Below are 24,346 nucleotides of genomic sequence, written 5' to 3'. Positions count from 1 at the left end.
GAGGCTGAATGACTCCTACCGTCATTTACGAGAGGACTGTGTGTGTGTGTGTGTGTGTGTGTGTGTGCTTGATTTCACAATGTTATTGCTGTTGGAGCGGAGTAGTTTATAAATACTGGACGCAAACAGCATCCCACTCACAGAGGTTACGCAACACTGAAGAACACACACATACATAAACACGCACACGAACACACCCCTATTGTTGCACACAAAGCATTTTAAGCATAAATACATAGACACATATAGAAAAACTACAACCGCTGTCTACTCATATTGTCTTGTTCTCTACATTCACTCTCTGTAAAGTTTGCAAACACCAGCTCTCGGGGTCAGAACAGCTGGGCAGGCGAGAAAGACGGGGTGATAGAGAGACAGGAGGACAGAAAAAGAAAATAGACAGGAAGAAAGACAAAGAGAGGAAGAAAGAACGCAGACAGAGGGGTGAGGCCGAGGGCCGATAAGAAAAGGAGAAAAGGAGAGAAACACAAAGAGAGGAGGAGGAGGAGGGAGTTAAAGGAGAGAGAGAGCAAGGTGGGGAGGACAACAATGGGTGGAAGGGAGAAGCAAAGAGAGAGAGGACAGCGTTAAAGTCAAACACGAACTTCCAGGTTTTTTAAACTCTTTTGGGATCAGAGCGGAATTTGACCCTAATGCTAACCCGGTAAAGGTGACGCAGCCCGAGTAGAAATGAGCCTATCAACAGCTCAACAAATCATTTCACACACTAACTTTTCATTTTAATAATATGTCTTTCTTGCAGATTTGAAGCTAAAATAACTAAAATTTATATTTTTTAAATTTTACCTCCTAGGACCTGGCATCCACATATGTGGAAATCACATTTTGGGTTGTCTAGACCAGCGGTCCCCAACCTTTTTTGCGCCACGGACCGGTTTATGTCCGACACTATTTTCACACACCGGCCTTTAAGGTGTCGCGGATAAATACAACAAAATAAAACCAGTACCGGTACCAATAAAGAAGATTTATTCATAACACACAGGAAAAGACCCAGGGAAACAGAATTAACGATAAAAACAATTAAAAAAATAACACTAAAAACCGATAAAAACCCTGAAAACCATAAATTTTACACCTGTGCCTGAACTCTCGCGGGCCCAGTACCAAACGACTCACGGACTGGTACTGGTCCGTGGCCCGGGGTTTGGGGACCGCTGGTCTACACCAAAATACTAAAGGGCCTGATATCCACTTCCGAGGACACTATACTGCCACTGTTCTATCGAAATTTAAAGCGAATGTCCTCATATGTCGATCTAATTTTTCTCAGAAACAAAAATCAGGTAAAAAGAAAAAAAAAAATCAGGTAATTCTTTGTTTTTACATTCATCAGGTCCCAATCAACCCAAATAGCAAAGAGAAACTGAAAATGCATGCCATGAAAGAGTTCAGGTCTTAGGAGGTTAAAAGTAAAAAAGAAACTAAACTCCATCTGCAGAACAATCACAGTGGCTTTGTCTGATTTGAGACCAGGGGGAGACACAAACCTCTCTTGATGGGGTTGCAGCACAGTTTTGGTACCAGAGCTCACTTATAAAATATAGAAAAAGTTACTGTAGTTAAGTTTAGTTTCTCCTTTTTTGTCAAAACCACAGGAAGCTTCAGATTCAAGACCCTCTGCTCTACAGTGAAATGAAAAACACAATTAAAGAAGAATCACGTCTGATGCGTCCAGTTTGTGTCGTGATGACTTCAACAGGCAAAATCTGAAACTGACCATAAATCAAAACCTTTGCTGTGTGTCCTTGTGGCAAACATCCAGCTCAGCGCTAACAGGAGGTAAAGACGGGAAGCCTTGCCATCTTGACATGGATGTGAATGTTTCGGTCTGTAGACACAACAGGCTGCAGCAGCTGATTGCAGCCAGCTTCAGACAGACTTGCATGTTTTTCTTCACATACTGACTGTTCTTAAATACCAGAGAATCCAGTCTGTTCCTGAAACAATCCTTCTCCCCCTCTCTCTCTCTCTCTCTTTTTCCCTAATGAAAAACTCCCTGCTCTGCCTTCAGGAAGTGAGTTCATTCACTTTAGCCGAGCCGAAGAAGAAGTGGTTCACGTTTGTTTTCTAGCAACGACTGGGGGAGAAGGAGGGAGCTTTATGTAATGCGTTGGCTGAACCTCAGATTCCTGCCCTGTTGCTCATCTCTACAGCAAAATCACATGACTAGAGATAGAGAGGGGGAGAGAGAGAAAATAACACGGAGAGAAAAAGACAGTAAAAGCGATTAAGAGAAGTCAGAGAGAAACAAAAAAGTAACCCTTGGAAGAATCTAATGAAGACCGATATTGAACTGTTTTTGTAACAAATAAGTGATGAAAAAAATTCAGCTTCATTATAAGCAAATTAGAAATAACTTCCTGGAGTATTTCTTGACCTCTCGAGCCACCATGACAAACAGACCATTTAGTTTTTTCAGGCTTGCTATAAATAAACCAGATTTCTGGAAATGAAATCGCTGTAAAACAACTTTGGGGCATCGAGCCTTGCAATTACATGCCTTACCAATGTGTGCACATTATGTAACCAGGTCCTGCTCTCTAAACAACACAGGAGATTGTTTGTCAGTGTCTATGCATCATCCACTTCTTTGTTTAGATCTGAACTACTTTAAAGGTCTCTGTTCGCTTTAGACCACTGTTCTAGATGAGTGTGCAACATGAGAGCGATACAGTAAATGGGTCAATTGTGGACTTGGCAAAGCGCCTTTTGTGCTTTTTTCAAACTTCTCTGCTGCTGAGAGCAGCATAAATCAAGTTTAGGGTTAGCTCAAGCAGGCTACAAAGTCCAGAAAATCGCAGCAGATCAGCTGGGATCAGCCTACATCACCCAATTGCTTTACTGATACTGCTCTATGGATCTAAATCTCATCTAAATCGCTCTAGCATGTCCACAGTTGATGCAGATCTGCAACCTGCTTTCAATGTCATGATCTGTTCAATTCATACCAAACCACTTTCACTAGCAGCAACAGGGAGACGCAAAAGAACCACAGCAATTAAAAGGTGACTTAAAATCATAGTCAATATCTCATAATGGGACGAAGGCTAGGGAGTAAAGGTGCATTTCTAAATGAGATTTAAGTCTGCCTGGTGCAAAAGCAACTGTCACATCTGAGTTTTCTCTTCAGAATGAGTAAAAGTATCTGGTCTGCTGACCTGAGTGAACGAAGACATGTGGGTCCAGCAATTTACACAGATAAGAGACTTAAAAAAAATAAATTCAGTTTGATTCAGTTCAATTTCAAATAATATTTGAGTGGAGAGCCGACAACAATCATCTATGTGGATGAACTTCCTTTTAAAGAGGAAGAAACCTCTGGCAGAACGAGGCTCGGGGAGGGGCAGCCATCTGTCTCGACCCACTGGGGTTTGAGGGGAAAGAGACGGGAAAAAAACAGGAGCATAGAGAGATCACACACAACAAACAAAATGAAAAAAGAAAAACACTGCAGGAAAGAGCAGACAAAAGTTAGTAACATGCAATAGCTGTACAATAAATGCAATGCCAGTGAAAAGAGGTGAGAGGAGAAGAAATGTACAGTGCATCCTGGGAAAGTCCCCCAGCAGTCTGAGCCGACAGCAGCACAACTAAGTGATGGTTCAAGGTAACCCGATCAAGTCCTAACTATAAGCTTTATCCAAAAAGAACATTTAAACCACTCTTAACAGTAGAGAGGGTGTCCGTCTCTGAGTGCACACTGGGAGCTGGATCCACAGGAGAGGGGCTGGATTCTGCTTCCCATTCTTCTTTTGGAAACTCTAGGAGCCACAAGTTATTGATGCCTGATCTGTTCTGTAGAGGGGTCTTGCTGCTGCTTTTCCAGAGCAGAGCCTTACTGCCAAATATAAATTATTGCAGATGGAAATAACAACCTTCTTTCGACCAAAAACCTCCGAACTGTAAATTTGCAGCACTGACAGAAAGCACAAATGGGTTTAGCAGGTCTGTGTACCCACCTGAATGTAATAGAAAACAGTGTCAGAGATCAAAACTGACACCATCACAAAGCTTAAAAAGAACATGATCGAAACTAGTGAAAGGAAATTTACTCATTTAAAAAACTGGATTCATTAAATAGTTTGATATTTTTTAAAGCATTTCCGTTCTGCATCAATATAGAGATTAATGTGTAATAAATTAATGCACAATATAGCTGAAGATAGTTTGCATGAAAAAAGTATGTTATCATAAAGGAAAGTACAGACAGACGAGTTTTGTTCAGCGCAGTCTGGTCTGTGGGGCATTTATTCAATAACTTTGGGGTGGCTGTGGCTCAGGTGGTAGAGCAGATCAGCTGCTGATCGGAAGGTTGGTGGTTCGATCCTTGGCTTCCCCAGTCTGCATGCCAAATATCCTTGGGCAAGATACTAACCCCAAGTTGCCCTCCGATGCGTTCATCGGAGTATGAATGTGTGTGCATGTAGTTTAGTTTGCACTAGTGTTTAGAAGTGCTTGTATGATTGGGTGCGAATGGGTGAACGAGGCATGTTGTATACAGCGCTTTGAGTACTCCGGGAGAGTAGAAAAGCGCTATATAAGAATCAGTCCATTTACCATTTACCACTTTAAATCTTATTAAAATCAGAGTCCCACTGAATGGAAGCATGCAAAACTGTCTTTGTTTCAATTATGCAGAACTTGCACTTTCAGATTCTTTGCCTAGCCCGGCTATGTGTGCTTTAAACGATTAGATCACTGCTTAGTCACAGTCACTCTGACAAACCATTGTTTGAACATGGGTGTTTCCAGTGTAGAAAACATTGTGCAGGATGCTCAGGCTCATGTCCAGCTTATGTACACTTATGCATTACATGAAAAATGACAATGTTATTTTGTAACAAATAAACTATAGATATATAGAAGAATAGCTATGTACTCAGACCCTTTGCTGTTAGTACAAAAGTTCAGCATAAAAATATATTTAAAGTACCGCATTTTTCGCACTATAAGGTGCCCTTAAAATCCTTTAATTTTCTCAAAAATCGACAGTGCGCCTTACAATCCGGTGTGCCTTATGTATGAATTCTGGTTGTGCTTACTGACCTTGAACCGATTTTATGTGGTACACAGCGCTCAAAAATCTGTCAAAAATGTTTTAGTACGACTTTGGTAAGCTATGAAGCCGCACCGCTTGATGGATTGTCGGAGCATTACGGCTACCGTAGTCAGGAGCCTCACAAAGTAATCTGGGTCCAAAACTCCGTCTGCTTCAGGTCCTAAAGTCAAACGAACATTGCGGCATCACTGAGAGTTAAAAACTGTCTAAATTCTTTCATCTGTAATAAAATGTTCAGCATTGCTGCTTTAGCAGGTGTAACAATTAAGTTTAACATCCAGGCATCCATGAAAACAGAATTTATTAAAGTTAACGGAGTTAGAAGTTAGCAGGAAGTTAGCTCTCTAGTTTCCACCTAAACATGATATAGCATGTTCTGACTGAGAGATTTCGGAAAAAATTAAAACGTACAGCTTTGCTATCACTTCCAACATAAATAAAGACAGAAAACTAAACAGCAGAGACGTTTGTAGGGTTACTGAAGTTGAGCTAGCTGTTATATAATGATGCTACATGATCGCTAGCGACACAGCTATGTTAGTATAACATAAACACAGTGAAGCTGGAGGATGAATGCTAACTTTTTTCCACTCGATAAAAGTTAACGTGAGGGTAGGGCAGGGCAATATGGCCAAAAATATTTATCACGATATACATTTGAAAATTTGTGATAATGATATAACTGACGCTATAACTGATGCGAGACAAAACACTTTACAACTCTGCAACTTTATTAGCGCAAAACCCCCCCCCCAAAAAACATCAATGTATTTTCACTTAAACAAGCAGCTGTTTTTTTATGCAAATTCCTAGCTGACAGTTCAACCAAAAGGGCTGACATATCCTGAGCATCACCATGTATAATAGCCACAAAACTTAAAAAGAGGTTATACACACATAATACGGCAATATTATGTTGAAGCACAGTACGTATCACTCCGCGAGGCTCCTGACTATGGTAGCCATAATGCTCCGACAATCCATCAAGCGGTGCAGCTTGTAGCTTATCAAAGTCGTACTAAAACATTTTTTGATAGATTTTCGAGCGCCGTGTACCACATAAAATCGGTTTGAGGTCAGTAAGCACAATCAGAATTCATACATAAGGCGCACTGAATTATAAGGGGCACAGTCGATTTTTCCAAAAATCAAAGGATTTTAAGAGCGACTTATTTTCCGAAAAACACGGTAATAACGACGGCCCGCTTGCATGCTCTACCAAAAATTGTCCTTCGTGTATATCTGACAGACGAAAGCCAAACCAGTTCCACACCACTGAAGCTGCACTATTTTTACAAACCAATTCTGGTTCATCCATTTCATTCAACGATCCGCTTTCGCCCTTCTCCGTCACCGCCATGTTTTTCTGCCATGTGCGTATGAAAACAAAGGCACTGCGCATGCGCGTTTTACCCATATTCTATCGCGATATTTCATTTTCTTATCATTGCCTAACATTATAGCGGTATTACCGTGAACGGTATGATATGACCCAGCCCTACATGAGGGTTCCCGATATTTAGGGACAAATGCAATCGCATGGCAGGATGCTGTAAACGGACCAAACTTCAGTCAGGAGAAGAACTGAGATAATCCATCCATAATACGAGGTTAGTCATTAATATACTGCAACAACATGGGAATAGAGCAGCTGCAAGAGAATTCAACATTAATGAATCAATGGTACAGAAGTGGAGGAAGCAAGAAGAATGAGTTGAGTAAAGTTTGACTTATCTGACTGTTTTGTTTCGCTTAATGCGCCTTATAATGCGGCGCGCCTTATGTATGAAAACAGACCCGTTCATCGACAGTGCGCCTTATGGTCCGAAAAATATGGTAACTAAAGTAAAAATATTATTCTCAATTCCAGTGGTTTTGGGCATTGGCATTTACAGTTCACACACTACACCATGATTGCTAAAGCCACAGTTCAGAAAAGTAGTAAACATTTTTAATGCAAATGTGACCAACAGGTGTTTAAGAAGGTTAGAATGTCAGCCACGTGGGAATGGGATTTTATAAAGTGACTGGAACCACCCAAAGGAAAAAGAAACGATCATCAGTTTAAACCACTATGAAAAAGTTGACTGCCGCCCAAAATAGTCACAAAATATTAACAAACTACAATTATGTTCATAAATGGGCATGGCCATTAGAACGCATTCATACCTTTAGTTTTACTTCAAGTACATTTTCCTTATTATACAAAGTGAACCGTCATTGTCCTTCTCTAATTCCCTTTACTTACCTCCTCTCTAGCTATTTTTCTTTTCCTCTCCCTCTGTCCCTCATTTCTCTCTCCTCCCTCCTCCCGTCAGAACAAACTGAAGCCAAAAGCCTCAACATTCCAAACATTCAACGCAACCCAGATCTTTCTCTCTCGCTCTCTTTCTGTCTTTCTCTCCTTCTGTGTCTCTCGCTCATACAAACACACAGGAATCCACATGCCTTTCTCCAAGGCTCTCTCTCTCGCTTACAGCTACACACAGGAATCTACATCTCTCTCTCTCTCTGGTTGATGGGGTGAATGAGACAGAGTTCACTGAGAGCAAAACTGAACAGACCCGCCGAGAACACAATAGAAGCCATCAGAACCAAACACTGACCTAAAATTATCTGTCCTTAAGCCTGACTTCACTTTAGGGAAAAGGGATCTTTGAGCAAGACTTTATTATAAACCAATCACAAACACACACACATATTCCAGGTGATATCACAATCCCACTCTTTTGTCAAGGACTATGGACACGATGTTTTAATTGTTTTTATGATGAGTTTCTGTAGTTTAAAGCCTTTAAATGCATACATGTGTTAATTAAAAATGATTTCTTCAATTGTGTTTGTTTCTGTGAATCCCAGAGCCATGTTAGCTGGTCAGGGCTCGCAAAATCGCTAGCCCGACGTCCCGGGGCTAGCGATTTTTCCAGTCGGGCTACCAGAATCTATCCCTGCCCTGCCCGTCGGGCTATCATAGGAAGGAAAAATATATGTCAATGCTGTTGCATTCTTTCGGAAATGTAGCTGGGTAAATATGTCATTGGCATCGGTGAACCACTGCCAATATGTGACTAGGGCTGCTCAATTAATCGAATTTTAATCTAAATTACGATCTGGGCTTTCAACGATCATTAAAAATGACTGAGCCGATTATTAGCACCTCCCTCGTACTTTACTCTCGCGCTGCTCCGTGTGGCAAATCGAGCGCACCTCTCTGGGTTTCGAATACGCGGCACAACAATTAAGAAGAGCTAACAGACGGAAGCTCGGAAAGCTAAGCAGAAGTTATTTGGAGAGGAGAGTGACTGCCGTTGGCTGAAAAGAGAGGTAAAAAAACCCTTCAGTGGTGTGGAAACATTATGGGTTCGCGGAGTCAGACGTGGATCAAGTAGACATAGTGTGTAAACTTTGGTGTCGTAGCTGCACCACAGAGCGACATGGCAAAGTTCACTAAACATAGATGTTTACATTTTATTTTTATTGCAAACATTTGCACTGTTATCAGTATTTGCACACTATTTTATACTATTTTTGACAATCTTTAAAGCCATTATTCAATACATTGTTATTGTTAAATAAATATCATCAAATAATCGAGATCTCAATTTCAGTGAAAATAATCGTGATTATCATTTTTGCCATAATCGAGCAGCCCTATATGTGACATATTGAAATCGCATTTGAATTTGCGCTTGTTTTTTGCTTTCACTTTGCAATCGCGCGAACTGTGTATAGAGAGCGACAGTACTGATTGGTGAGTGACGATAATTTGCGCACCAATTCCTCTGACATCGTCTTATCAATCGTTAGTTTACTATCAAACATGACAAGTGAAATCTCCCGCAGGAAGCTTAAACATGTGAGAGGTTGATCGCGCAGAGAATCGCTGAGCGTTATATGAGTGCGTGTGTAAAGGCAGCAGGATATATATTTTAGTTCTGCTGAGCCAAATAAGACCGGTCAGTGTGAAGAAGTGACAGCCAAAGAAAAGCCTACCACAAAACGCAAAAGTTATGACAAATCAGACTATAAGGCAAAAAGAAAGTGCAGCTTTATGGTTTCATGGACAAAAGAATTTCTGTGGCTGGAATATGACAAGCTAAATAACCAGGGGTGCACATAAGTGGTCCGCAGGTGCGCATTCGCTGTCAAAATAAAATACGCGCACAAGATAAGAAGTTGTAACGCGTGTTTGCGTCCATAAGATTTTTTTGGAGGAGGACAGACATTTGTTTAGAACTCTTAAAGATGTCGAAGAAGCTCCTTTAAGCAATTACTTTGGTGTTTCTCCACCTCGAAAGAAATGTCAGATGGAGTCCGAATCACAAAAGAAGCGCGTATTCTAGGAAAAGTGGTTGCAGGAGGTGAGCTGGCTTTAAACAAATGATGAATGCACAGAGATTTGGTGCAGAATGTGCCATGAAAATCCCACTCTAGCGGACAAAAACAGTGCCTTTTATATGGACGCAAACGCGCGTTGCAACTTCTTATCTGGTGCGCGTCTTTTATTGTGACAGCGAATGCGCACATGCGGACCACTTATGTGCACCCGTGTAAATAACATAATGTTCTGCCGGGTGTGTTGTTGGTTTCCCTCGATTTCTGAGTCGACAAGTGCCTTTGTTACTGGGACCAGTAATTTTAAGAAAGGCCCCCATTAGAACCCATGAGAAATGCAAGAAATGGATTATTGCTCAGTCTGCAAATAACATACTAAAAATCAACCTGAAAAATCTGTTTAGAACAGCGTACTATGTTGCAAAGAGTGAACTACCACTGGCAAAATTTAGCAGTCTTTGCAAACTTCAAAAAGCAAATGTCCTAGATCTTGGTTCCACTTGCCTCTTACCTGTGATTTCAGTGGAAATTTCAAATTCAGGATCTGACACAGACTGATTCCTGTTGTACAGTTCTTACAAGTTCATAGAAATTTCTGTTCAATTACAACCAAGTATTTGAGTTGATGATTGTAATTTTTATACAATATTGTAATTTGTGTTTCAACAATTTTTTGATTAATGTTTTGTTTCCGTTACAATATTATACTTTAAAGTATAATATTGTAACGGAAACAAAACAGGAAACAAAACATAAAAAAAATTGCTCCCTTTTTTTATTCGGGCTACTTAAATTTATTTTGGGCTACCAAAATCTGAAGAGTCCCTGCCCGAAGGGCTACCAGGGATTTTGAAATTTTGCGAGCCCTGCTGGTCTGTATCGCTCTACATCGAATCACCATTCTAATGGACAAAAACATCTTTCTGTGTACTCTCACTAGCACTATATTATGTACCCACGTTCAACTGCTTGCTTATGCACATTTCTAATTTGCCAATTACATGGAACCATGTCAATGCATTTAGGTGTGTAGGCAAGATCTTCTGAAGCTCAAACCAAGTATCAGACCGAGGTAAAAAACGTTTGGCGAGACTCTGAACGCAGCATGGTTGTTGGTTGGTGCTGCATATTTCAAAAACTTCTGATCTACTGGGATTTTCCCACACAACCATCTCTAAGGTATGCAGGAAAGTATCTCTGAATATGCAACACATTGAACCTTAAAGCAGATGGGCTACATTCGCAGAAGACCACACGGTGTGCCACTTGGCGCACACACACGGGTTCACAAAAATTGAACAATGGAAGTAGAGACTGATGTATATACTGATATAGGATTTTTAAGACCAATACTCATACCAATACTTGGTGATTCAAAAATCTGACATGTCATTCAAAACACAAGTTGCCAGCAGGAAAGTTACCTGTGGAACATTAACACTCATTACATGTTTGAAGGGCATTTCTCCTTTAGCTTTTTATTCTCATTTATTGGCCATTAAAATGCCAATACCATGTTGATATAGCAGTCAGGGTCTAAACAGGTTTGGAAAAAATGTTGCCTGGTCTGATGTTTCTCAATTTTTGCTGCGACATTCTGACAGGGTCAAAATTTGGTGTAAACAACAGGAAAGCATGAATTCATCTTGTCCTGCATCAACAGTATAATGGTTTGAGTGATACTTTCAATTTTTTAGCATCCTTTGGGCCCCTTAGTACCACTTTAGCATGGTATGAACACCACAGCCTATCTGAGTATTCTTCTGATGGCTGCTTCAGCCAGGATAATGGGCCATGTCACAAAGCTTAAATCATCTCAAACTGGTTTCTTGAAATAAGCCAGTGAATTGTAGTAGCTGGTAATCAAATGGCCTCCACAGTCACCAGATCTCCAGCAGAGCACCTTTGGGATGTATTGGAATGGGAGCTTTGCATCATGTATGTGCAACTGACAAATCTGTAGCAGCTGTGCGATGCTATCAAGTCAATATGAATCAAAATCTGCTGTAAAGCCTTTCTGTCACTGCAGCAATGCCTGCCTGATTATGCAACACAATAAATGAGGCTGCGCTCACACAATCATAGAGGCCTGTTGGGTCCAGATTGTAATGGAACACACTATCAAGTTGTTAGATGGTAAAGACTCCCAGCTGCTTATCAACAGAAACAACAGAGCAACAGCACGAGAACTAAAACTTCCATAATTAGACTCATGAAGAGATTCTCTTATCAAAACCGTACCACACGACCGAGAGCAGCCAAATTCAGATGTGTGCTCACCGTCAAAACATTTTGCGCCATCCTTCTTCCCAGTGTTTTCCTTCAAATAGCGCTATAGACCTATCGAAAGCCAAAAGAGGGGTTTTTCATCTGTTTGTGGGTTGTGATAAACATAGACTCATGGCCATCCATAAAACCCTCGCTTTAGGCTACCGCTTTTATTTTCTATCCACAGCAGTGTGAGTTAAGTTTGGTGATACTCAGGTCACAAGATGTCTAGACTTCAAGTTCAAACTGGGCTAAAACACACACACACACACACACACACACACACAAAAGAAGCTATACACAGCTTTCACAGTGCTAACCATGCTGTGTAAATCAACTGTAAAATCTGTGGAGTCCTTTCTTAAGTTCATTTCATACGCAAGCACAGCTATGAGCAGAAACAGTGTCTCTTCAGTCTGTGCAAAACTTTGTGGTCATTTATTGTTGTCTGCTATAGACTGCTGTCTCTGTTCAGCGCTTTGAGGTCCATGGTTTTGTTCTTTTATTAACTTTTCTCACGGAGTAAAACTGCTCTTGGGAGTCAGAAGAACGTTTAAGATGCAAATGTAACCCTGGAGCAGGTGATGGTTGCGAGGTCTGAACTCGAGCCGAGAAGCAGCTGGTTTAGAAAAACCTGCTGGCATTTAAAGAATGTGAGGAGCGCTTGATTTAACATGTAAAGCTTTGAACTGACAGCAAAGACCAAAGCCAAGTTAAACACAATTAAATACGCCGAAAAGTATGAATGGGGGACATGCTAAGCCTAAAACTGGGAAATTCCTGCTAACTCCAAATTTCAAAGACACATTTTACCTGATCTTAACTGATTTGCTAACATCACCTCTGGAAATGTTTGCATTCAAGAGTCACATAGTTTTAATTAGAGCTAAAAGGTGTGTGAAATGTGCAGCTGATGCCAGGAAATGAAAGCAAAGACCAAAATTGGGTCTTTTTTCTTAACTTTACTCAACTGGTGACATCTGACATTTGCCTTCTAACTCCTGGGTTGAGAACCAAAGAGGTAACAAGTCCCAAAAAGAAAGGCCCATGCATGCAGGCCTCGAGATCTCTTTGCAAGACAAAATCCTTGCAACCTGCAATAACAGATAAACGACTACAATTTCTTTTTCATTCGCAAGGTGGCTGATTTTTGGAATACATATTTTTCCATAATGACTGTGGTTGCCTGGGGTTTGCCAACCAGTCTTTGAGCCTCTTTTTAACCTTACTGTTGCATGGGCTTTTTGCTGAAGAACTTTACAATTTTGATCTGGAAAACTTGGAAACAGGCCTGTTTTGTTGAAAAGATTTTACCACTAATAGAAAACACTGTAAAGTTACTTTTACTGGTATTGGGAATAAGCCCAACTGTATTTTAAACATATGTAGTATCTCCAAAAAGTTGATTCATCTGGACGTAGCGTTTTGTGGGAGAAACGTTTCGTCACGTTTCGTCACGTTTCGTCATGTTTCGTCACGTTTCGTCACTCATCCAAGTGACTTCTTCAGTCTCAGCTGACTGCAGGTTTCCCCAATCTCATAAACAGCACATTTGCATAATGACTGAAACCAACCTACTGAAGTATCCCATATGTAGTATCCACCAAGAAATTGACGATAGATGCAGCCCTGTGATTGGCAAATACTCAAACCTTCTGCAAGACGTGTTCATTTTATTGACAATATTTGTAGTACATCTTCCTTTTTAACCGTTTCGTCCAGCATTGCTGAGTAAATGCTAAAACTTTCAGTGTGTCTGTGAAGGTTCTCAGTCATCCAGGTCATCGTAGTCAAAGGAGTTTGCAAAGAAAAGCGTCTGGACTTCTTTAAGTTGCTTGAAGACGTTTCACCTCTCATCCGAGAAGCTTCTTCAGTTCTAAGGTCAAATGGCCGAGAGTCCCAGATTTAAACCCAGTGGGAGTATCCCCCCCAAAAGAGGGACAAAGGACCCCCTGGTGATCCTCTAATCACATGAGCCAAGGTGTGAAAGTGGGTGTGGGACCTAATCAGCCAGGGTTTCGGGTGAGCTCATTGTGAAACCTGGCCCCACCTTGTCATGTGAATTCCTGAGGTCAGATGGCCCAGGATGTGAGTGGGCATTAAGGCGTCTGGGGAGGGAACTCAAAACTGGATTATAGATGGCAGACAGTTGGTGTCGTAAACCACCGCCTCTGTTCAAAAGAGCGACCATCTTTGAACAGAGGCGGTGCAAACTCCTTTGAAAACTTTCAGTGAGTAAACCATCACAGTTTTCAAACAATTACTCAGAACTGGCCTTGAAGCAGTCCTGAGTGAAAGATTACATAAAAGTCTTCAATGTTTTGTTTTGCAAGTGTTGCTTCATTCACATCTTATTTTTAATTGATTCAGTGCTGCTCTTCTGGAAATCAGATGGAGAATTTGTAACTGCTCTGATATCAAAATGTCACTCAAGACTCTGTTGCTTAAGTCTGAATACAAACCCTGGAGACACGACCATTATACACAAAACACATGCAAGCAAGCACACACCTGGAGCCATTTAAAACACACTCAGGACCATACATCCTTAAAGCACTCCAGGTTTATACACATGCATGCACCTACATGCAAGCAGTACACACACAGATATACACACACAGGTATGCAGGGTATCATAATTCTGTCAGGAGTGGTTGGAGGTGGAGGGTGCAGACGACTCATCTCTCTCAGGAGGCTCAGTGAAGTTATCACTGAGCAGACACAAGCTGACGCTGAAGAACTGTAAACTAAAATCTGTTTCTGACATCAAACAGCATTATTCACGACTCCTGTCACTTTAAAAACGGCCACTGTTTGGTTTTTGATACCCAACAGTTTACTGTTTGCACAAATTTCTACAGCACAGAGTACATTAACTTTAATGTGACGGTCCAGGCAGATGGCAAAACTAGGTCTCGTTTAGCACACGTGGACTACAGACATCCCAGGATGCACTTGGTGAGATGCAGAGTAAATCCAGTCTGTCACCAGATGATTACACAGACCACAGAGTTGCATGAGCTAAAGATCAACTGGCATATTCAAGGGCTGAAGTAAATCTGGCATTCATTTGCTTTATTTCATCCATTACTGGTGATAAAAACTCACCAGGGGCCTGTGCTAACAAGCAAATTCAACATACCCGGCCAGTACAGCCCTTCCTCGGTTGCTTTTACTGACCCTAACACTAGAAACCAGGTTTAGCAGTCACATGAAAGTGGTTAGTAACTCAGATAAATGCAGATAAACCATTCAAACCCTTCAAAAGAAAGAGGCCGTGTTGTCAGCACATAACCAGTCACAAACTTGTACAGATCCACGTGTAGCAGCACGACATTTAAAGCCACGAAAGTAAGGTGTCACAAGAAAGAAAAACACAGCCTATCTAAGATCTGACTTCAGTTTAACTGACACATTGCTTGTATTAAGGTAGCTATTCTCATGGTGTGCAAGACAATGTTCCCTTGTGTTCTTCAAGCTCCAGTTCCTGAGGTTTTAAACCAGCTGTGAGCAAGTACAAAAAAAAACAATTTGAAAAAGTCTGTAGGTTGACTTACTCATTTTAACTGTTCAGTCAACAGGGGAAAACTGCAATGAGTCAAGTTGTTCCTGAGAATCTATACTCCTTATGGATGATTATCACGGAACGTAAGAGACTTCAGACATTCTTTAAAAACTACGTAATCTCTCACTACACAGGACGGGGATTTTTCAGGAATGGTTGATGCTGTTTTCTGGAGAAGTGATGGGTCAGCAGGTGGTGGTTATTATGGGGATAAACCCTAGTAAGACTTGAATAAAAACTCAGGAGAACTCAGGAGAACTGAAAAAGAGTGACTTAACTGTTGAATATACCTATCTGCATATTTACCAGCTTGACTTGCATGCATGGGCAGGAGAGAAATTTCTTAATGAGCCAAAAAGCTATAAACCAACAGCTAACATCCCAAAGTGCATTCAGGGCATCTTTGGATTCAAACCAAACCTTTCTGCAAATCAACTAGTCAAATCCACTCAGCAGACTCATAAATGTGCAGTTCAACTCATCTTATAGACTTTTAGCAAAAGTACAGCAGCACTGATTTAGTACATGGTGAAAAATGCACAAAAACAAGTTATTTTTTTTACACATAAGTATAGGTATTGATTCTTTAATTTGATTACCAGAAGATGTAATACACCAAAATGGAGTGTACTAACAAACTACTAATTTACCTGTCTGATACTAAGGAGCAATACAGGATCCTATGGCATGGTAATCAATTGGACTAATAGATTAGATCAACCAATTACCAACCCACTTGTCACGAATCGGCTGCAAGAATCCAAACCAAAATCCAAAAAGATGTCTCAGGGTGGGTCGTCAACAATTGGTCTAATTGATTAGTGCTGGTCAAATAAAGGAGATTCAATGTTACACCATTTTTTAAAACTTTTATGTTACTTCTTTTAAAGATGTGCTGTGTCTTCAGTTCGGCAAAGTCACTATACTACTGTAGCTTCGGACTGACTAAAAATGATGCGATCCCTGCAAAACATGCAACATCAACAGGGGTAGAAATGCCAGTTGTGTTTCATATCGACTTTAGAAAGAATTCTCATCAAGTTTGTGGCAACAATCAGATCGATGCAACTACAAAAAACAAGATGCTACAAATAATTAAAATCAGTGTGCTCGACAAAAAACAAAATGCAAGGGACACTTACCTCATATTATCTGGATTTAGTTAACAAAGCTACACAGGAAGGTTTAAAAGATCACTGAAGAGGGGAAGTCAGGAAAGGTCTGTCCTGATCGTAATCAGTCTCATAGTCACCATAAGGAGGGTGTGATACATCATTGAGGATTGTTCACCCTTTCCTCACCCCGCAGGACTAACAAAGGTGTCAATGATCTTACTGGAAGTAAATGGGTGGGAATATGACCGCTACATTAACCACAGCTGAAGCAAAACACATTCAGTAACTAGTGACTTCACATGATTCTCCAGCAAACTTTTCAGCGGCAAGTTGTTCATTTGGAAATTGAAGTTTGTAACATAACAATGTTTTTATGTGGGTACTTTGCAGCAACAGCTGAACCAGCCATTAAGGACTGTTAAGAGAGAGTTGCTTGGAAATGATTGAGCAAGAAATGGATCCCACACTGCAAGAAATATGAACAAAAGCTGTGAATGGGAGTGTCAGTCGTTGAAAAGTCCTTCTATAAGACTTCTTTTAATGCAGAGTAGCTACACAGAGTATTTGACAGTGCAGTGACAAGTTGTTTTTCTTATTTTAAAACCAGATAAGACTCAGTCTCAGAGCAGACAGTACACAAACCATCAGAGCGTCCCTTTGGTAATTTACAGAAATGTAATTTTAATAAAGTTCTGCCTGATAGGCACGGACGATTTCAGTCTGTATCATCTTCTCTCAGTAGCTGCCATGTTCGGCGTTCTTCTTTTGCTCCTCGTGTGCCACGCACAGATCCACTCTAACAGATCCTCCTTGTGGTTTCTTAAGGGTTTAATGAGCTGCTGGCTGCAGCCTGGCTGGTGGAAACTCAATACACTTAAGCATGGGCTCCTTTAAACTTATCTGTAATCTGTTCCTTCGGCTCCAACCACAGCTACTATCTGCACACGTTTCTCCAAAAACCATTGTGGAAGTTTCCTGTAAGTGTTTGTGTTTTTCAGTGCGTCTGCGGTGGGATTTCTATAAAAAGGCTTTACGTGAATGTCGTAATAATACCTGACGAGAAGGTCGAAGAATTTATGTGGTAACTTAATGACCTGAAGCTAAATTACTTTGGATAACTTTTTCTAAACTTGTGAAAGATTTAGTTGGGCGAAGGATGATATATCATGTTATATATTATAGCAATATATAATATATAACATGCGAGATACAATCTGATAAAAAGTTCCATTTTTTCCTAGATTCCCACAGATAGATGGCTTTATTGGCTCCAGATTGAGCTGGATAGATTTTAGAAGAGATGCGACTCCAATGCCGTGCATATTGGAAGTCTGATGATCCTTTATGGGAAAGCCAGAGCGTTCATCGAGATTCTTGAAGATGGTTTGACGTCATCTTGTTAATATTCAGCCCTCAAAGCCAGGCTCAGAGTGCAGAGAGGCCAAAGCATTAAAACAAAGACTATTTGGCTGTAAAGTGACTATCTCCTGCTTTCTCTCAACACATCGACAGTGTAGGTTACCGCGCCAAGGTTTACAGACATCAGTGCATATGCAGATAAAAGAAAGTCTGAGCAGCATCTCTCTGCTTTCTCTTTAGCACTTTCTGCCAGTGGCTTGTTGCCACTCAGAGTCCAACTACACACTTCACATTTGGGGACTCCCAGACAGTATCAATTCTTTCTCTGTAGCAAAACTGTAAAAGCAAACATGCTACATCTTTTAGCATGAATGTGAATCGCTTTGCCTCAGCACCAATGTCTTCTTAAAAAAAAAAAGGGAAATAAAAATTGAAAAGAGAGGGAAATGGTCATTACCAACAGATAGACCAAAATAGATACCCAGACTTGCTATTTAAATGTTTTTAACACCTTAACACCTTCTCACGTTTGACCATCTACTACTACACCATCTGAAAACACAAGATTTCATCACTCAGACAATGCAAACCGATTTAAGATCCTTACTTTGTAGCAAGGCTCTGTACATAGGAAATACCTGCATTTTCGTACTTTTTTCCTCATTTTTTGGTGCCCTTTGTTGACTCACAATGCAGCAAAGAATAATAAAGGTTAGTTTACTATTGCGGTCATAAGATGAGCTTGTCTTTGGTGTTTTTTGACACCCAAGAAACAGTTTTTCCTGGAAACAATTAGATTTGACTTTTGTCACAGTTTTACACAGAGCTAAGGTACAGACTTCTGCATCAATGCTCCCTCGGTGTTTTCCCACACTTCACTATATTAACAGCCACCCAAGTATACTTGGCAACTAATTTAAGCAGTTTCTTTGTATCCAAAGGGAGAACAAATAAGTTTGAAAGTTCAACTGCTGGTAAACAACTAGCCACGGTCTCACTGCACAGACATGCCTCTATGCCAAGCTCACCAAGATTGCAGAGCAAAACCGAGACTGTCGCCAGCTGTAGTACAAGACGGAGGAGTTGGAGAGACTTACTGGAGAGGCACCAGGTTACATTGCTATCTGTTACTTCATTGTCACAAAGAACGTGGCCAGTGTAACATTTGCAGAGTCCTTTCTGCTAGAAAAGAAATCTAAATCGGTGGAGAACGCCGCAACCTCAATATTTCTTGAGAAATTTGGCTCTCGCCAAATATTTTTCCAGTTAACAGAGTTAATAAAGTTTTACATCTGGAGACTACAAAACCTTTGCAGGTCTTTGTCTCAGTTGACTTTTTTTCCACCTCCCCAAGAATGCGAATCACCTCAGTATCATGTGATTTAAGGTGAAGGTTTAGGCATCATGAGCTTATGATGACAGCAGTAGCAGCGCAAGAGTCGTGGATCTGGAAACAGTGGATCCTGCTTGTTATATTCTCGGCTGCCGCTACACTCAAACATGACCTACACTTCTTTAATAACAGTAACATTATGCACAGTTGGTATAAGAATCATCAAGTTGAGCAGAGTGAAGCGTCTTTCATTGCTTTTCTTTGTGAGTGAGCTGAGGTGTCAGCTCTCACAGTCTGAGCCAAACACTGAGCTCCTGCTGTTGTGCAATCACTCTCTCTCTGTAGCTCCAGGCTGCTCTCAGTCTCTTCAAGAAACAACAAATCAACTTTTTACCGTCTCACGTCATAAACATGAAGCCATTTAAATACCTGCAGGGGTCGGATAGTCACTGACTCAACTCCAGGCTGATAGAAATAGCCTTGTTCTTTGTTTGGGGGTGGGGTACTTCTCACTGTTAATTACTTTTTAGAGAAATCGCTTTATCTACAAAATGTCAGAAAACAGTGTCTCCATTCGTGTCTAAATGTCCTAAAATATCAGTTCACTTTAATCTAAACAGCACGTTCTCTCATTAGAGAAGCTGGAAGCAGAGACTGCGTCACATTGTTGGCCGATAAGTATTTCCCAAATAAACTACTTGTATTATTTACTGTTAGGCACAGATATTCACAAACCAGCAGTATTTAAATCCCTTTCTCACAGTGGGTTCAACTTAAGTCTGTATAATTTATAACATTTGCTGTAAGTCAGGCTGATGAAGTGAGTTTTGCTTTAAGTACCATAACTATCAACACTTGTGTTAATACTAACCAAACTGTGCTCAAGATGAGTATTAAACGTTAGTGTCAAACGTTTGTGGCCACCTTCTTTGCAGTTTGCTGGTTATTTGTTGGTTTGCTGATCATTACACTGATTTGGGGACTTTTAAAGGGAGTCCGATTTTATGACTTTGCTCCCTTTCAAGAGCTTTTCAGCAGAATATTTCAGAGAAATGTCCGTAGGGGACACGAGTTTAGTTAATATCAGTAAATGAAGGCATCGATAAATAGTCTGTATTTTAGGCATTTAACATGCCTAAAAAATGCAAAAAAAAAAGTTGCTTCATTAATATTTTGACACTAATTTTGGAAACTTGTGCAATGTGTCTGTGAGCTGAACAGCTATATTTTTCCACTACAAAGTAGGTTGGTGCTATAGGTTTTTACTTGCCTGTTTGTTAGAAGGATTACTCAAAAAGTTATGGATGGATTTCTTTCTTCTTCTTCAGAGGTGGGGTTTGGCCCAGCTTAGGGCAGATTAACTTTTGGACTTGTTCCAGATCCACAAATTTTTGGAAGGTTTCTTTACTATTGAGAGATAAAGCAAATTTAATAACGGGTCAAATCAAACTGAAAAAAAAGAAAAACTGGGACACATCATCTTGATGAGCTCAAGAAAATCTCAAACTACCTCCAGATCCTTCTGGACTCGGTTCATGCATGGTGTGGAGGGGATTTTCAGCCTTGCACCGCTCTCCTCTTTCTTGTATTCTGTACTCTCTTATTATTCCAAACATCGGCTGTTGGGGAAATGCATCTAAAGCTCATGCTTATCGAATTTCTAAATCTACATCAAACTAAACTGTCAACAGATGTTCTTCTGCTAAACCCTCAAATGTCTCTTTCTTAAGTTTAGATACTTACACATCCCCGGCAATAACACAGCTTAGATATTATGAAAGCTTGGAATTATTTACTAGCAGGGAACATATAAAATATGTGTCAGATGACTAAAAGAGAGCTGTTAACACCTTAAAAATTTGAAAGTAAAAAAGTTACAGCCATAACTGATGTGAAAACCATGTTTTTTCCATTACAACTGTGTCAATATTGTTCAAGAAGACTTTTGACCACTGTGCTGCCCCTGGCACCACTGGCTCAGTGTTTAAGACTGTCGCCTGACAGCAAGAGGGTCCTGGGTTCAAACCAACCTGGGCAGGGCCCTTGAGTGGGCAGTATGCATGTTCTTCCTGTGGTTTTCTCTGGAAGCGCCAGTTTCTCCTGCCCTACTGCCATTGAAAAACATGTTAGGTTAATGCTGCCTGTGTGAGCCAGTAACACACCCACAAAACATGATTCTTAATATTAAGACCTCTTCCTGGTTAAAGGAATAAGATAACAATGCAGTAAATAAGAACACCATGACCTTGATTTATTAATTTTCAACATTAAGTGGCAAAAATACTTGGTAAATGTAGTATCATCATCATTTTGTCCACAACCTGCGTGTTTTTGGTCATATTTGTCCATTTATGTTTGCATTCTGCTTTTGCATATATTTCGGTCACACAGACCGAAATAAGGTTTGATGATGGTCATAGCGATATAGAAAAGAAACGTACTGGGGTTTGCACTTCAAGGTCTAAACTGCTGCTGTGAGCCATAAGTTCATCCTTGTAACATGAGCTGACTCAGTGCTGAACATGAAAATAAACCAAACATGATCCCACTGCAGGTGAAGAGGTCAGCAGCAGCACACACACATGGACCTGCACGCAAACACACTGTACACGCAAAGCTTATAATAACACCGCAGACTACAAACTTTTACACCAAAGTTCTGTAGACGCACCTCAGCACGCAGGACTCTCACAATGCAACCGGAAGTCCTGCTCTCTGATTGGCATTAAATCCTATGTGTGCTCACTTGAAGCAGTTAACAAGCTGCTCTAAATTAAACAGCAACAGTACCTGCTTCAGTCTGCTGTCTGACTGGTGACATTAACTTACTGTAAACTGCAAACACATGCAATGTCTTTGCACACAAACATGATAATGAGCTCTCTCTTTACACGATAACAACATAACCACAGCAGTTCACAGTAAAATATACAGAAGACCTCATTTACTCCTGTATTTAAGCACTGTGATTTATGCTCACTTTGGTGTAAATGCCTGGCTTTGATTAACTTTTCACTTTGGTGCTAAACCTGTTACACATTGTTCCTTTAAAAGGCTTCACAGCTTCTGCCATTAAAGGACTTTTCTAGCTCAGTAATGCATCTGCATATATATTATCAACAGAAATACAAACACAAAGTAATGCACAGCGAGCTGTTCTGCACTTGTCTGCATCCTGCAATACTTTATTTCAGTCAACACAAATTGTGCATCCCCATCAACAGCCTTTAGAACTTTACCATTTACTTCACTGAAGGGTAAGGAGTCGTTAACTGGTGCTGCAGGGAGGCTGGTGCCAGAAGGTTTTTGGTATTTTTTTCGCTATCATCAAGTCGTTTGCACCATTGGTTGGTATTTCGCATTAGACCAGTAACATATTTTAGCCCTGGGGTCCCCTCACCCCTATAGAGTGTGCTAGTACAATTTATAAACATCTAGAACCAGATGAGGTCCAAACACGAATCTACAAGTGAGCCATGAAGTAGGTCAGTTTGTTTAAAAAAAGCTATCACTAAAGAAGTCATCAGTCATCATCCAGGTTAAAACTCCTTCAGTCTGTGTGAAGCAACCTATTGTCAAATCATTGTGAATATTTGAAAACACAACAACATAAAAAGATGTAATGAATAAGTACCTAACCAAATCAGAAGACAACAATCGAGCACCCCTACAGCGCATGGTGTTAAACATAATCTGGAAGAGGGATGATTGTGAAACGGGAACAGGTTATGGACATGGATTACAGAAAACAGTTTGCAGAATGTGAACCCAATAACGTTCCACATGTGACAGAACTATACTTCTATCGCCTTCTCTTTTAGGGAAAAGAACCATTTCTATACCTTGAAACTTGGAACACACCATGACCAACTGAACTAAAACATCTAACCTTGTGGGCTTTTTCAATATCGTACTTTTCATCTTCAAGTTTTACGTTAAACAGTTTAGTTTTGCCTTTATGTCCTAAAAGATTAATAGTAACTCACTGACTATTTTATTTCCTACACATTTTTCTACAGTATTCCCAGAATATTCAAACAGTGGCTCCTCTCTGTAAACCTTATCACACCTTTCTTTTCTGACATGTCTCTTGTAGGATTAGTAGGTAAATTAGTAAATATCTATTTGCAGCTGGTTGCATCATGTCTTGATTATTTTTCCTGCATCTTTCTCAATACAACAAAGAAGATGTCCCATCTCCTCTAGGCCTCAATGTAAAGCATATGATTTCTGCCCTGTTACCATCATGCACTTTCATCATCAAGAGTTTTCCCGCAGCGTGGATCCTCCGCTCTCAGTCCTTTCAAACCCACAGAAAGTGTCAGCTGTTTTACCTGTCCGCAGTTTCCCTCCGGGTCCACACCAGCAGCGAGCCTTTCTCCGCTTCGATTCGTTTTTCTCGGAGTGCAGTCCGGCTCCTCTTGAGTTTGTTGTCGGAGACAGACGTAGGAGCTCACAGGATCATGGTGGACAAAACTAACGGTGGCTTTACCTCCCGGATGCTTCACCTACGCGACTTTTTACTTTACTTCTTTTGCTCTTATTCTACTTTTAACGCAGCAGTTTGTTGAAAGAAGAAGACACACACCAAAGAGAGAGGGACAGAAAAAAAAGTTTCTGTGTATTTACATCACATCCCGTTTCCGAAGAGGCGGAGGAGGAGGAGGAGGAAGGCAATGAGCCCCCTGAGTGTCTGACATCTGAGCCTGGAGGACATGCGCACAAGAGCCCTATGAAGGGGACTTACGGAGGGAAGCTAGGGCTTTTACATCAACGTGATGTAAAGTGCAACGTGTTATTATCATAGTACTTACACAGAGCTGCACTTTCAGCTAGTTGCTGTTGAACAGCGCCATATTTTGCGGCACAATGGCTACTGAATGCCGCTAAATATCCGAATTACGCTTAGTTCACTGTTCAGTCGCACATTAAAAGCCTTACAGATCCATTCATTTGATTTACTGATTTTTAAACGCTTGAAAACAAATGAAGTTCAGGAACCAGTTAAAAACTGCCTTAAATTACCACATGACATGCATTAGATTATAAGGACTTCATGGTTTTCTCCCCTAGTTACATTTATTTGACCATTGCTGGACTTACTGTTTGGGGAAAACATTTTAGTTTACACTAAATAAAGGATAATTAATAATTTAACAATTTTCACCTTAAAAATCTTTACTTTTCTGTTCATTTGGATTTAATATTCAGACTGGTAGTTGCAAGACTTTTGCTGATAAACACCCCAATTTTAAACTTTCAAAAGTCTCAAATATGCTCTAATATTC

General features: G+C 40.4%; 1 protein-coding gene across 1 annotated transcript in view; it reads right to left on the bottom strand.

Moving 5' to 3' along the window:
* ddr2l (discoidin domain receptor family, member 2, like) overlaps nucleotides 1–23,672 on the bottom strand; it is a 45,473-nt gene extending 21,801 nt beyond the window's left edge. Inside the window, exon 1 of the mRNA XM_063489335.1 lies at nucleotides 23,393–23,672. The gene's annotated coding sequence lies outside the window, so the exon portion shown is untranslated. The remainder of the gene's footprint in view (nucleotides 1–23,392) is intronic.
* Between the last annotated feature and the right edge of the window lie 674 nt (nucleotides 23,673–24,346).

This window comes from Pelmatolapia mariae, linkage group LG12, assembly GCF_036321145.2.
Source record: "Pelmatolapia mariae isolate MD_Pm_ZW linkage group LG12, Pm_UMD_F_2, whole genome shotgun sequence".
NCBI classification, from domain to species: Eukaryota; Metazoa; Chordata; class Actinopteri; order Cichliformes; family Cichlidae; genus Pelmatolapia; species Pelmatolapia mariae.
Note: the sequence above shows the minus strand (reverse complement) of the source record. Positions and strands in the feature narration are given on the sequence as shown.